General features: G+C 40.8%; 1 protein-coding gene across 1 annotated transcript in view; it reads right to left on the bottom strand.

The window, feature by feature from the left end:
- Map4 (microtubule associated protein 4) overlaps nt 1–14698 on the bottom strand; it is a 124715-nt gene extending 110017 nt beyond the window's left edge. Inside the window, exon 1 of the mRNA XM_010624303.3 lies at nt 14584–14698. The gene's annotated coding sequence lies outside the window, so the exon portion shown is untranslated. The remainder of the gene's footprint in view (nt 1–14583) is intronic.
- Nucleotides 14699–15142: the final 444 nt, after the last annotated feature.

The raw sequence follows: 15142 nt of genomic DNA, 5'->3' as shown, positions 1-15142 counted from the left end.
AGTTCCAAATCAGTCTCAACTACATAGTGAGACCCTGTCTCAAAAAACAAAACAAACAAACAAGCAAAAAATCCTCACCGTGGCACATGCCTGTAATTCCAGCACTCGGGCAGCTGAGGCAGGAGGACTTCTGTTGAGTTCGAGACCAGCCTGGGCTATATAGTGAGTTCCAGGTCAGTCTCAATTACATAGTGAGACCCTGTCTCAAAAACCACCCCCGTAAAAAAAATCCTCAACCAACAACAATGAACAGGCCTACTAACCTACAAAAGAAATAAAGTCCCACAATGATAATGTTCTAGAAGCAACTTTGTCCAAAATTAAGTTTTCAACAAACCGTATAAATTAAAACACTGAATGATCTAAGAATGCACTGAATACTTAGGCTTGGAAGAGTCTCAGCAGATTTTCTAACATGACGGCTCCATGAGCAGTGCTATGCTTTGTACTCGTGTACAAAAGGGCCTCTGTAACATATTCCAGGGGAAGGGGAGAACAGTAATGACCCTGAAAGTGCAGCTCAAATCAACTAGAAGACTTGTGCTGACTCTCCAAGTTTCATCTTAGGTGGGCAGGAGGCAAAGAGAAATTTTCTCCACACTGGAATGCATTTCTCTAGGAGCCCCAAGTCTGCATGTGCTGACCTTCAGGAGACAGTACCGGGCTTGTCCACTCTCCTTCTGCTAGTGGGCTGGCAGACTGGACATGGGCGGACACTGACTGTGACTCTGGTGCTGGCTTTGTTCAATATTCTACTGAATTTCTTACACAAGCACTGGAAAATGTTTGCAATGGATGCATTTTTACTCATTCAAAAGTAAGCAAGACTAGTGAGATAAAAGAAGTTTAAACCCCAAAATGAAGTCACAAATGAAAATAACATGACATAATTGCCTGGGAGGCAAACTCTCCTAAATATAGCAAGTACTAGAGCTGCTTTGACTTACAAACTGGATCACTGCCAAGAAATTTGGAAATAAATTCTGAGGAACCAAGAGTACAAAAAGCAACATGCAATAGGGTAAAGACTTTGATGGTGAATTTTGAATCAAAACGCATTAACCAGAGTCAGGTGTGATGGCACACACCTGGTACTGTAATTCCAGCACTCAGGAAGCTGAGGCAGGAAAATAGCTGGGAGTCTGAGGTCAGCCTGTTCTACATATTGAGTTCAAGCCAAGCCTGGAATACATAGAAAGACTATCTCAAAAGAAAAAAAAATGTTAGCCAGGAATGGTGGCCCCATACCTGTAATCCCAGCACTCTAGGAGGCTGAGGCAGGAAGATTCCAAATTCAAGCCCGGTGCTTTTTTTTTTTTTTTTTTTTTTTGTCCCGAGGATAACCAAACCACTCTGTTTTTTTTTTTTTTTTTTTTTTTTTTTTTGGTACCAGAGATCGAACCCAAGTCCTTGTGCTTGCGAGGCAGGAGCCGGAACCACTGGGCTAAATCACCGGCCCTAAACCCAGTGCTTTCTATTCCTAGTTGAAAAAGAAAAAAAGTACAAATTTAAGGAGCTGCAATGGACACAGGTAATCCTGTTTCTTCTTCCTGATGCTGAAAAGACCCTACCTGCCTTGGAGTTAGAAGTTGAGACTATGTGACGAGGGTCTAGTTAATGGACGTGAACTAAACTAAAATGTTTCACATCCAAATATCTCAGGAGATTCTCCTTCCTGGTGCTCTTTGCTAATAACGAACTAAACACAGAAGATACAGCAGAAGTCCCCAAGACACCAGATGAAGGAGCAGAAATTCCTACATCATTTGAAGGGCACAGGCCAAACAGACTATTACTGTGTTAATCCACTGAAATGCTAAATATGTTTTTTTGTTTTAGTTTTTGGTACTAGGGATCAAAATCAGGACCTTGATCTTGCCAAGCAGGTGCTGTGTCGCTGAGCTAAATCCCCAGCCCCTATATATGTTTTAAAGGATAGCGTTAATAACTCTGATACCAATATCTTACACACGTAACATTCTCATTTTATAAATAAGGAAACTGAAGAAGAGTATTTAGGCCGGCTGTGGTGACGCACGCCTATAATCCAAGTACTCGGGAGTCTGAGGCAGGAGGATCGCTGTGAGTTTGAGACCAGCCTGGGCTACATAGTGAGTTCCAGATTAGTCTCAACTACATAGTGAGACCCTGTCTCAAAAAACATCACCAAAAAGAGCATTCAAAAAATCATACTTTTTGGTAGAACCAGGTGTCCGAACCCATTTAAGGACTTTTACACAAATTTCCATGCATGCTTGCTTTTTTTTTTTTTTTTTTTTTTTTGGTGGTACCGGTGATCGAACTCAGGACCTTGTACTTGCAAGGCAGGTGGCAGACCCACTGAGCTAAATCCCCAGCCCTCCATGCTATATTTAAAAGCAAAATTATCTTAATACTTGTTATGAGAAAGACCATAAAAAGGAAGCAAGATAGTCGTTGTTTTATAGTGCTGGGGGTTGAACCCCCCGCCTTTACCCTGAGCTTCAAACCCATATCATATTTTTAGCTTGAGGCAAGGTCTCATTAAATTGCCCAGGTTGGGCTCAAACCCGTAATCCTCCTGCCCCAGGTATACAGAAAGCTAGGATAACAGGCATGTGTCACCACAACTGGCTAAAATAGTTTGTAATATAAAATTCTACAAATTCTGAAATTTCTACAAAATGCTGTGAAACTCTGAAAGATTCTTCCCAAATACTATGATTGACACTGGCCCTCACATTCTCTCTTGGATCAGTAAGGCTAAAACTATTAAAAATTTTGGATACCACGACAGACTAATAAATAACATAAAATTGTATATAAATTGTTACTCTACTGGGCCAGAGATTTAGCTCAGGGGTGCTGCGCCTACCTGGCAAGCACAAGGTCCTCAGTTCAATTTCCAGTACCCCAAGAAAATATTGTTACTCTACTACTCTCATTTGCTAATGAGTATTTAAAAATTATTATACTAGCTGGGCATGGTGGCGCATGCCTGTAATCCCAGCACTCGAGAGGCCGAGGCAGGAGGATTGCTGTGATTTCAAGACCAGCCTGGGCTACACAGTGAGCTCCAGATCAGTCTCAACTACATAGTGAGTCCCTGTCTCAAAAAAAATAAAAATTAAAAAAAAATGTGAAAGCCTCAATTTCAGTTAATACATAAATAAGATCATAATTAATGTTTATTTAGGCAACTGTTTTAGCCAAAATTGTTACAATTGCTGTGTAAATGTAAATCATTTAGACTTATTTTAAAGATTTAGGATTAAGTCTACTTTGTCAGATTCTCAGCATCTGAAATTACTTTTAAGTAGTTAGACATTCCCAAAAGACTACATCAGGAACATTCACATTACACTCCACTGAAATGTAAAGGTCTCTCTAAAATAAAACAGTATATAGGGCTGGGAATTTAGCTCAGTGGGGCAGTACCTGCCTTGCAGGCTCAAGGTCCTGAGTTTGATCCCCAGTATCAGAAAAATAAATAAATAAAAATAAAGAGTACATGTATGTGCATATATGGAATCTAGCTGAGTGCAGCAGGCCATTCAGCTACTCAGGAGGCTCAAAATTTTCCAGCCAGCCTGGACAATTCAGCCAGACCCTGTTTCAAAATGAAAAATAAAAAGAGCTCCAGATGTACATAGCTGAGTTCTATCCCCAGCACACAAGCAAAGAGAAAAAAAAGGCAATCCCTACAAAACAAGAACTCAGTCTCAGGTATGTTTCATTTGTTCGTCTGTTTGTTTGTTTTGTTTTGTTTTGTTTTGTTTTTTGGTACTGGGGATCAAGCTCAACACCTTGCACTTGCCTTGCAAGGCAAGCCCAGTCGGGTATGTTCCTTACCAAGGTACATTACATCAAGATGCTCTATTCCAAAGACAATACCAAGAAGCAATTTAATGTACTTCTACAGAAATGCTGCAGCTAATCTGTGCATATTAGGTAATTATTAAATTATATTCTTAGAGTATTTAAAAAATTTATTTCTCTTCAGAATTTTTTTAAATGAATCAATCTCCCTATAAAACCACTACTTGTGGCCAGGAAGTTAGCTCAGTGGTGTCGCCGCCTGCCTTGCAAGCACATGGTCTGGCACCTAAATAAATAAATAAATAAATAATAAAACCACTACTTGGTAAAAAGCATATAAAATCAGAGGATAAAGTAACAATCTTATCTCTGTAGAACATAGTTTTTCAAATTAGCTTCACTGTTCAAGAGTGGATTTTAGGCAGCAAAAACCAAACATAATTACATCCATCAATAATCACCATTAATTAATTAGTTCGGATCAACAATAATGAAATAAACTATAAAAATGTTCTCCATAACTATGAAAATACTATTGTCAGCTTTACCACTTCTATAGATCATCATTATGAACCCCCTTAAAACTGCACCTATCAGGGCCGGGGATTTAGCTCAGCGGTTCAGTGGCCTGCCTTGCAAGCACAAGGACCCAAGTTCAACCCCTGGTACCAAAAAAAAAAAACAAAACTCCACCCATCAATATAGCTTTCATCACAGTAGAATCCATTTATCATTTACTTTTAGAAATAGAAGCTTAATGCCACCAGCCAGGTAACAACGGCAAGAACAAGTGTGCCGAGTGCTCAGGAAAGCAGCAAGACACTATACCCAGACAATACGTTTCTTCTACCACTCAAGGGCTTGGACTGGTAAAATTTCCTGATGTCCAAAAGTCATAAACGGTCATTCTTTCACAGCTCGTATGAAAGACAAGTATAAAATATAAAGTAATAAAGAGTAATGGAGAGCCTGCCTTGTAAGCGCAAGGACCCGAGTTTGATCCCCAGTACCAAAAGAAACAAAAAAAGTAATGGAAAACATTCAGTTCTCTGGATTACTCACATATTTACAATCAGAAAAGCGAGACATGGGCCAGGAGTTTGGCTCAGTGGTTCTGCCACCTGCCTTGCAAGCACAAGGGTCAGAGTTCAATCCCCGGCACCAAAAAAGAAAGAAAGAAAAAAAAAAGTGAGACACAAGTAGGTTTCCTCTTGCCAAGGATATCCAGCTAATTAAGTGGTACAGTGACAAGAGAACCAAGGTCTCCCAGTTTCCACTTGACTCAAAGGTGGGGTGAAGGGGCTGACAACATCACCTAAGTCAGCAGATGAAGATTCACAGTGTGAGATAGATTAGGGATAGCAACAGCCTGGCTGGGGTAGTTAATCACAAGATCCCAGACACAAGCACAAGACAGTTCCCAAAGCTCTGCAGGTTTGCTCTGCTGAGCCAGTTTCTCCCCAACTCTTCACTTTTACTTTCATAAATAAATTTAGCCACTGTTTTTTGCTCATTTTGTTCAATTCTTTGTTCAGGGTGAGAAGAACCTGGAATCTAACTCCAGAGGGAGAAGCCAACAACCCAGAACCCAGTAATGTTCACCTAGGTGCCACTTTTAGAAGTAGCTACCTGGTAACAATAGTATGTACCTTGACATAAAGACATGAGAGGAGCTCTTCACCTCTGTAATCTTCCTCCTAAGAACCACAACGCCACTTTAATCAGGAGAAAAAGATCAGACAAATCCCAAATGAAGGCCATTCTACAAATGATTAGACTAGCACTCCTTAAAACTGTCCAGGTTTGAAAGAAACAAGGGAAGTAAAACAAGGACAAGAAAAACCTAAATAATGCGGGGGATTTAGCTCAGGGGCACACACATGCCTGGCAAGCACAAGGTTCTGAGTTTGAGTCCTGGTACCAAAAAAGAAAAAACCTAAATGTCATAAAGTAAATATAATGTAATATCATAGATGAGATCCTCAAACAGAAAAGAGTTTTGTGTGATATACTTCTTTTAACGTTCTAGAAATAGCCAGTATTGGTTTCCAACTTAAACCTGATCCATGACCTAAAACTGCACTAACACAATCTACAATTCATCAGAGAAATTTAGTAAGTAAAAAGGAAAGTCTGTATATTAATAACTTGTTTGTTTGTTTGTTTGTTTTGAGACAGTATCTCACTATATACTTCAGGCTGGCCTTGAACTCCTGCCCCAGCCTCCCAAGTGCTGGGGATTATAGGAGAATGCCACCACACAGGGCTCAGACTCCTTATTTTATAGATGAAAAAAGGGCCCACAGGAATAACAAAGATATTTGTTCAAGGTCATCCTTGATTCTCAACTAGAACCAGTATTTCTTCTCAGTTCTGTATTCCAAATCAGAGAGATGGTAGGACGTATTATAGTTCTAAATGATTCCTAAACCAAATTAGAATGCTTTTGTTTTCTCAGGGGTCCATAAGGCGAACCTAGTTCTATCTCCTACAGCACCAAGCAGCTACCCTTTTTCAAATGGTGTGCCCATCTCCTTGGATTTGTCTCCCGTGTGCTGGTTATTACACTGAGCATACATCGTAAGAAATTTGAAGGTGTGGCTAAAGCTCCTAAGTGTCCCATTTAATACTACACAAACAAAAAAATACATTAGTTTTTTCCTCCATTATCCTTAATCTGTTTTTTAATTGAGGTGAAATTTTCTTTCTTTTTTTTTTGGTTTTTTGAGACAGGGTCTCACTATGTAGTTGACACTGACCTGGAACTCACTATGTAGGCTCAGGCTTGTCTTGAACTCACAGTGATCCTCCTGCTTCAGCCTCCCAAGTGCTGAGATTACAGGCGTGCACCACCACGCCCAACTTGAGGTGACCACTTAACAGTTGACCACTTTGAAGTGTACAATTCTGTGTCATCCAACATTTCTCTCTAGTTTTAAACTGTCCTTAATCATTTCTAACCAGTAAATGCATCAATCTAAATACAGAAGAGCTGCTCTGCTGTCAATGAATGTGTCATACACAGTATGAAGATGCCGTGGCCCCCAGCCCAGGTTCCGAGCCAGGTGTCCCAGGGCCCTTTATCACTCTAAGCTCTCTCTACACACGGCCAGCAGAGTGCACAGAATTATGCCAACTACCTTTCACCTTCTCCTCCTATCAGTAGTATTCGACCACAGAGAAAACCCACACTACTGCTCGGAACAGAACCACAGCATCGGGCGTTGGGCTCACTCTGTGGTCAGCCTCTCTGGTACACTTTTGTCTCAACACATTCCTAGGACATTGCATACCCATTAGAAAGGAATGATCTCATCCAACTAACCCAACAGCCAGCTTTATCAAAAAGCTCTCTGTTACAAGATGTGATAACCCTGGAAACCAGACCTTTCTCACAAGAAAAAGGAAAAGAAGAAACTACAGGGAAAGAACACATTAAATATATCCTTTAAAAATCACTCATTTTAGCCGGGCATAGTGGTGCACACCTGTAATCCCAGCACTGGGAGGCTGAGGCAGGAGGATCGCTGTGAGTTCGAGACCAGCCTGGTCTACATAGTGAGTTCCAGGTCAATCTCAACTATGCAGTGAGACCCTGTCTCAAAACAAACAAACAAACAAACAAACAAACAATAAATAAATAAATAAATAAATAAATAAATAAATATAAATAAAAATCACTCATTTTACAGAGTTGTCCTCTTTCTTTGGTATTGGGCTGCAAGAATTTCAGAACTGTTTAATGTGAGAAAAATATTTGTGACAGTTAAAAAGAAAATAATCATATTTCACTCCAAATATTAAAGGTACCTTAGATCTGAATTGTATGACAAAATACAAATTTTTCTCCAGGACCTCAACAAATAAATTAGGCTCATATAAATAAAGGATAAGGGCCAGGGATTTAGCTCAGTGGTTCGCTGCCTGCCTTGCAAGCGCAAAAGGCCCCGAGTTCAATCCCCAGTACCAAATAAATAAGAACAAAAAACAACAACAACAAAGAACAAGCTGGGCACAGTGATACATATTTGTAATCCCAGTATTCTGGAGGGGCCTAAGAGGATCACAAGTTTGAGTGTGGCCAGGGCAACTTTGTAAGACTCTGCCTCAAAAAACAAACAAACAAAGGATTGGGAACTTGGCTCAGCATGAAGCTCCCAAGTTCAATCAGTACTGGGGGGCTGTGGAACGTCTATGTAATGAGATTACTTCAGAGACCATTTTAATCACTTTACACATACTCACTTGTGCTGAACAATTCTAGAATGTAGCATAGCTATGTTATCATGCCCATTTAAAATGAGGTCAGCAAGGCACTTAGAATTTAAATAACATGCCTGAGGTTACTCAGGTGGTAAACTAAGGAATCTCAACTCTTAGATTACTGCCAAAGACTGCTTCTCACAAACATTTTTACAGAAAGCACTAGGCACAGCTAAAAGATCATTAAATACACACTCAGAAGCCACAGGCTCTAAAAGCCCCTCTCTTCATACCCACAGGCAGGCTGCCGGAACCAGTGTTACTTCTTCCATCATCTAGTGGCACAGTAAAAAACACTAGCATTCGCCTCCTATTAATTTTGCCTTCCTATTTTCTAATTTTTTTTTTTTTTTGGTACCGGGGATTGAACTCGGGTCCTTGTGCTTGCAAGGCAGACCACCGAGCCGCTGAGCTAAATCCCTGGCCCCTAGTTTCTAATTCTTAAAAAAGTAACTATTATTCATCATTTACCTTATTTCTTTTTGTGTGTGTTTGTTTTGTTTTGAGACAGAGTCTCACTACATAGCCCAGGCGGGCCAACTCTTTACCACACTTCTAGTCTCAAAGCACAAGGATATGCCTTCGGTTTGCTTGGCTTTCAGCAAGTGCATCCTGGGCGCTATTGGCTATAGTGTCTGGTCAAATGTCTGAACAAAGGTGATCCTGGCCTAGGCTGTTCCTTTTTGCCTCTGGAAGCCACACATATCAGCCTCTGCTAAAGAACACGCCAACCTAAGAGACCAAGAGCACTGTTTGGAGTGAATCCTCTAAATCCGTACACGCGTGATATACAAATGACTAACAGTGGCTGATGTAAACACAGGACGCTGCCACTCACAAAATACTGCATCTTCTGGTGCACAGACCAGCTGTCTGACATTTAAAAGGTGAGTGTTGGCTAATTAGTATGATAAAACAAAGATTACAAGGCCCAAAGAGATAAATAAAATAACAACAGCAAAATTAGATTAATGACCTAGAGTCTAAAAAGCATTCTGAAAACAAAGGCAGAGAACATCTGCCCCTCCGGAATGCACAGGCTTCCCCAGTGTCAACTGGACCTCTCCACTGCAGCCAGTCCATGAGAACACTCAACAGTGTCCACAAGAAATGACAACTAAAAAGGACACAAAAGCCAGGCTGGTGGCGCACCCTTGTAATCCCAGCACTCAGGAGGCCGAGGAAGGATGATCGCTGTTGAGTTGGAGACCAGCCTGGGAAACATAATGAGTTCCATGTCAGTCTCAACTACATAGCGAGACCCTGTCTCAAAAATAAAATAAAAAAATAAAAAATAAAAGGATACAAACTCCAGCACCGTTGTAGGGAAAGGACAGACGGTGCATCCAGGAGAGGAGGAGCACATGAGCACCCTTCCATCTCCCCGTGCTCGCAGTGATTCCCATGCTCTCAGAAACTGCATCAGAATGAGGGTGGACTGGGCCGGGGATTTATCCGCTGCCCGCCTCACAAGTGCAAGGGCCCAAGTTTGATCCCTGCTACAAAAAAAGAAAAAAAAAAAAAAACACAGCAGAATGAGGGTGGACAAACACTGAACAGCAATTATTTCTTCATCTGGAACCCTTTCTCATTAAAGTCCAGGGAGGGGCACAGGAATCTACATTCCAAAGTGTCACTAGATAGCCTAGGTTCTTGCTTTAGTGATAATGAGAATTAAATCAGAACCACAAATTTACCAAATAGATTAACTGGAAACTAAGAGAAAAGACAGGAAAGGATGCCTGCTTGAGTAGGTAATGAGACACACTCTGATACAGGGGTTCACAAAAGCAGGAGGCCAGGTTTTGAGGATCAGTTTGGTGGGCCAGGGTCCCAGCCATCGTTCTCAGCCCTTGAATCCTGCTGACTTGAGGGACCATTTGGTCCCCATGAGAGCAGTCCTTGTGGCCAGAATGGCGATCTCAGTCACACGAAGCACTGCTGGGATCCCAGATGACAGTTTTAGAACAAGGGAGAATCTGGGCACAGCTGAAATGACTGTCCTTTAGATTTCGTATCCTGGTGTCCTTAGTCTTCAAGGATAATGAAAGGCTAGTAAATTTGGGGTTAATAAACCTTTCTTTGCCGACTTTTAGACAGTCACTCCCGAAATGACTAATGCTTTTATGCAGAGCTGAGAAGGACTTGACCCAGAGTTCCACAAAAGTCAAGCTTTGTTCTACTTTTAGTAACCTATCAAGCATTTGCAGGTCCAAGTGAAAACTCACAGCTTTTAACAAAAACCACTCAAGTCTCCAACTCCCTTAGGAAAAAACACAAAAAGTCTAGCATGGTGATGGGTCCCTGTAATCCCAGATCTCAGGAGATGAGGCAGGAGGATCACTAAGAGTTCAAGGCCAGCCTGGGCAATACACAGTGAGTTCAAGGCCAGCCTGAAATATACAATTACCCTGTCTCAAAAAAGAAAGAGAAAGAAGAAAGAGGGAAGGGGGAAAGGGGAAGGAAAGGGAGAAAACACAAATCAACATTTAGAGGAGTTCCGGGCTAAGGGCCCAGGCTTCTGCCTGGCCATTGGACTTATGGTAATTTCTGGTGTTTTCCCCTAAGGTGGTCAGGGACTTAAAAGCAATTAATGCTAAAAACCTTGACTCTTCCCTATGGCCTATAAATATCCATTAGATAAATAAAAATAGAACAAAGCCTGCCTCTCTTTGTGTAGCCTTTGCACTATAAAGCTTCAGGTCAAACTCCTTCTCAACTCTGCATCTTGACCACTGAGGATGTGTCATTCAAAACTCAGGAAGACAAGGGTGCTTAGCTCTGAATCTACAGATGTCACCTCCTTTTAAAACTGAGGACACTAAAATAAGGGATTTACAGGGACATTTAACTCCCCCCCTACCCCCCCCTGCCCCACCCCACCCCACCCCCACCCAGAAGCCTCTAGTCATTGTCCTGAACCTGGGATCACCTGGGTTCTAGGAAAAGGAGAGACAGAGACAATCATTTCAGGAACAGAACCACCCTCAAGCCCTGAGGAGTCTAGAGCTAGGCAACCAGGACCTAACTCACCAGCAACTCTTTAAGAGCCCTTGACAGTCTAATTCCCTTTCCCAGTTTTCATTAAGGGCAAACCTGATCTACCTCAGCTCATCCAGCTACAGCCACCACACATTTTTTAATCAAAGCTTTTTTCCTCTAAATCTGTGCTTTAGTTTTAATTTCCATTATTACTAAATGCAAAATCCAGCAGCAACAAAATCATGCTTTTGATGAATAACAGGTTAAGGGCCCAGGAGTTGGTCCTTTGTTCTTATGGTGGGCTCTAGGTCATGATTACGGCAAAAGTAGCCCAAATAGCTTTTTTTTTTTTTTTTGGTACCGTGGATCAAACTCAGATCCTTGTACTTGCAAGGTAGGTGGTAGAACCACTGAGCCAAATCCCCAGCCTCCCAAATGGTTCTTGTACTATTGATAAAACAATGTGCATCAATACATTCCTTTATAATTTATTCACAGACGTCATAATGAACTCTTCTTAGACTACAGGTTAACCAAAAAGTATCTGCAGAAGTCTGTCCTGCTAAAGGCTATGTGGAGCTGGGCATGGTGGCACATGCCTGTAATCCCAGCACTCAGAAGGCTGAGTCAGGAGGATCCCTGAGAGTTCAAAACCAGCCTTGGCTACATAGAGAGTTTCAGGGCAGTCTGGACTATATAGTGAGAATCTGTCTCAAAAAAAATATAAAATAAAGTAAAATAAAGGCTATGTGGCTCAACGAACCTTTTATGGACTTCCTCTTAACAACTTGGTAAACCACCATAATCTAACTCTTCCTTCTAACTACGTACTCAGCACCAAGAAATGAAAAGAGTGATATGAATGAACAGCATTTTTGTTACCAAGTCATTTGCTTTATCACTGCAAAGGCTTTTCAAAACTAGTCAAAGGCAGAGCCAGAGTGGTGGTACACTCCTGTAATCCCAGCACTCAGGAGGCTGAGGCAGGTGGATCATTGCAAGCTCAAGACCAGCCTGGGCTACATGATAGTTCCAGGTCAGTCTCAAAAAACAAACAAACAAAAAAAACTAGTCACAGTTCCAAGTGACAGGCAGTCATCAGGTTAGAACCCCTAATTACAAGTGGACTACAGCTCAGAAACAATTAACAGCTCAAAATTTGGCTCAAATACATGAAAAGCTACTGTTAAAATAAGCTGTCAAAAAAGCACTCTACAGTATGAGCCTCTACTATCTATTATAAGGCAGTAATAAAATTCTTTGTTCTTTAACGTTTTAAACTTAACAAAATCAATATTAAAAGAGCACTAAACACTTGTAATGAAAAATCCAAAAAGAAATCACTTTCAAGGCAGGCCTGGTAGCATATGCCTATTTATCTAGACACGTAGTAAGTTGAAATAATTTGAGACCTGCTTGGGAAGTGAAACAGTATCTCAAAAAAACAAAACGAAAATGAAAACCACATACTTGTAACCTCAACTACTAGAGAAGCTGAGGCAGGAGAATTTAAGAAATGCAAACTTCAAAAGGCATCCCAAGTACATGAATCAAACCCTAAACACCAAATGTTATGAAGCTAATAATCAGACTTCATCAGAAATTTTCTTTTGTTGAAAAGTTAAAGAGTGGACAAGTTCATTCCAAATGAAATTTTATTTTGAAAAAGCACGAATGTACATGAAAACATTAACCTATTCACAAGGAATTGGGATTTTTTTTCATTGGTTTAAAATCAGATTCTACTCATGTATTATCATGTATTATCATTGCGTCCACTTGCAGCAAATTCAGTTTCCTTTTAGAGTTAAGCTTTATTCCACCTCCTAAAATGTAACTCGTTTTCTCAAATGTCACTGTTCATCTGTTAGGACTCAGCTCATGAACAGGCTGCAAAGCCTGCAGATACGTTACCTCCTCATATTCCAGTACTAAGCCCACATCACAGTTACAAAAATGGGTAATAGGAAAGAGGGATCTGACCAACAGAATGAACCAAAGTGAAATTCCTATCAAGCCTTACTGGAGTTGCAGTAGAAACATCTGATTGTGCTGGGAATGTTGCCACTGGAAAGATGGGATATGCAGCCAAAATGTACCTAAGCAGTTAAAATGGATCTTTAAATTGAATTTTCTTTTTAAAAGATGAGCTTGTTGAGGGGAATATAAAAAGAATTAAGATGTTTTATGTACATGTATCAACTCCCCACAATGAACTGTGTAATCATTATGTACTATAAACATAACATAAAAACATAACGAACTCATAAAAATAACAATTTTTAAAAAGATAAATATTTAAAATATCAAAAAAAGATGAGTTGTTTCTCCAGCTTCCTCATGCTGAGAGTGGGTGCCCCAATCTACATAACATATGTGGTAGCTTTATTCCTACCCTTTCTGTCTATGAACCGACTGCCCTCCTCTTTTGGTCAAACTGAATAAACCCACTTTTCCATAACTACTCTTTGCTCTGTGGTGGGCAAAGGAATCTAGACTGCTGGGGCCCAAACTCAGACCTGACGGCCCCACTGGTTACAAAAGGAACTCAGCGAAGGTGAGCCACATCCACACACGAGGAAAGAGACTTGGTGAAGACTATGTTGTCCCAGAGGAAGTAATGCTGGCAAGAAACTGCACATTAAAAGAGCTCTTGGGCCAGGGATTTAACTCAGTGGTTCCACTGCCTACTTCTCAAGCACGAGGTTCCGAGTTCAACCCCCAGTACCAAAAAATAAAAAAATAAAAGAGCTCTTGAAATTATGAAAGATAAAGCATGGGAGGTATTTCAAACTTAGAATTATGTCAGCTTGCTAAGGCATAGAAAAATGCCTTCTGTATCATACATTTTTTTGAGACAGGGTTTCTCTATGTAGTTCAGGCTGGTCTTGACCTCACTGTCTCTTAAAAACAAAGAGAGTACAGGGCATGGTGGCGCATGTCTGTAACACCAGCACTCAGGAGACTGAGGCAGGAGGATCGCCTCAAGTTCAAGTCCAGCCTGGGCTACATAGTTCATAGCCAGTCTGAACTACAGAGCAAGACCCTATCTTTCACCAAAAAATAATGTAAAAATAAAAATGTGAAAAACAAAGAGGGAGAACCTGGGATTTAGCTCAATGGCACTAAACCTGCCTTACATGCACAATGTCCAGAGTTCGATCCCCGGTACAAAAAAAAAAGAGCGGGGGAGAAAGAAAAGTATAAAAGATACAACGATAAAGGAAAATGAGTATAATGACATATGCCTATAATCCCAGCTACTCTGGAGCCTGAGGTAGTAGAAGGACCATAAACTTGAGGCTAGCCTGGGCAACTTATCAAGGTCCTGTCCTAAAAAACAAAAATAAAAAGGGCTGGGGATACAGCTCCGTGGTGGAGCACTTGTCTAGCATGCAGGAGGCCCTAGGTTCAATCCCTCATACTACTTTCCCCCCTAAAAAAAAAACAACGATGAAAAAGAAAGACAAGAACAAAGAAAGCAAGCAGGCAATATTAACTAAGAAGCTAAAATAGGCTGTAGAACTGAGATGCCGTAACCTGATCATGATGTACACCGATAATCTCCCATTACACCAACAGAAGAAAGCCACAGATAGCAGGGCGAGCCGCCACCTTCTTGTGTTACAATCTCATGTACCACTGGATGCTGAGCCTGCTAAACAAAAGTATTTGTAAAAGTAACATCACATGTTTGTGGACATCTAGTATTTAAAAAACAAGTTTTTTTTATAAATACCAAGCAAAAGCCTGAAAGCATTTACCAAGCAAAGAAGCACAGCACTGTGCAAAGAACACCCGCATTCTCACCAGATGGGGGTCTGAGCCCATCTTTCTACTGTCTGGGCAAGCTTGGTCCTCCATCTTCTCTGACCTCCACCATGCCCAATTTTACAGATACAGAAAATGTCTACACAGAAAGATTACTGTGAGCACTGAATGAAACCGTGTGTAAACATCCAGTAAAAGCCTGCTTTGTATCCGCTAAAAGATCATAAAATCCTTGAACAAGTTATTCCAACATACATACAAAATAACCCACAAAGCCTGCTTATATTAAACTCCATTCTAACATCTGCATTCCTTAATCACAGCAGTT

The sequence above is a fragment of the Fukomys damarensis genome, unplaced genomic scaffold (genome assembly GCF_012274545.1).
Source record: "Fukomys damarensis isolate Sample0158 unplaced genomic scaffold, DMR_v1.0_HiC HiC_scaffold_12, whole genome shotgun sequence".
In the NCBI taxonomy this organism is placed as follows: domain Eukaryota; kingdom Metazoa; phylum Chordata; class Mammalia; order Rodentia; family Bathyergidae; genus Fukomys; species Fukomys damarensis.
This window is presented reverse-complemented; position numbering and strand designations above follow the sequence as displayed.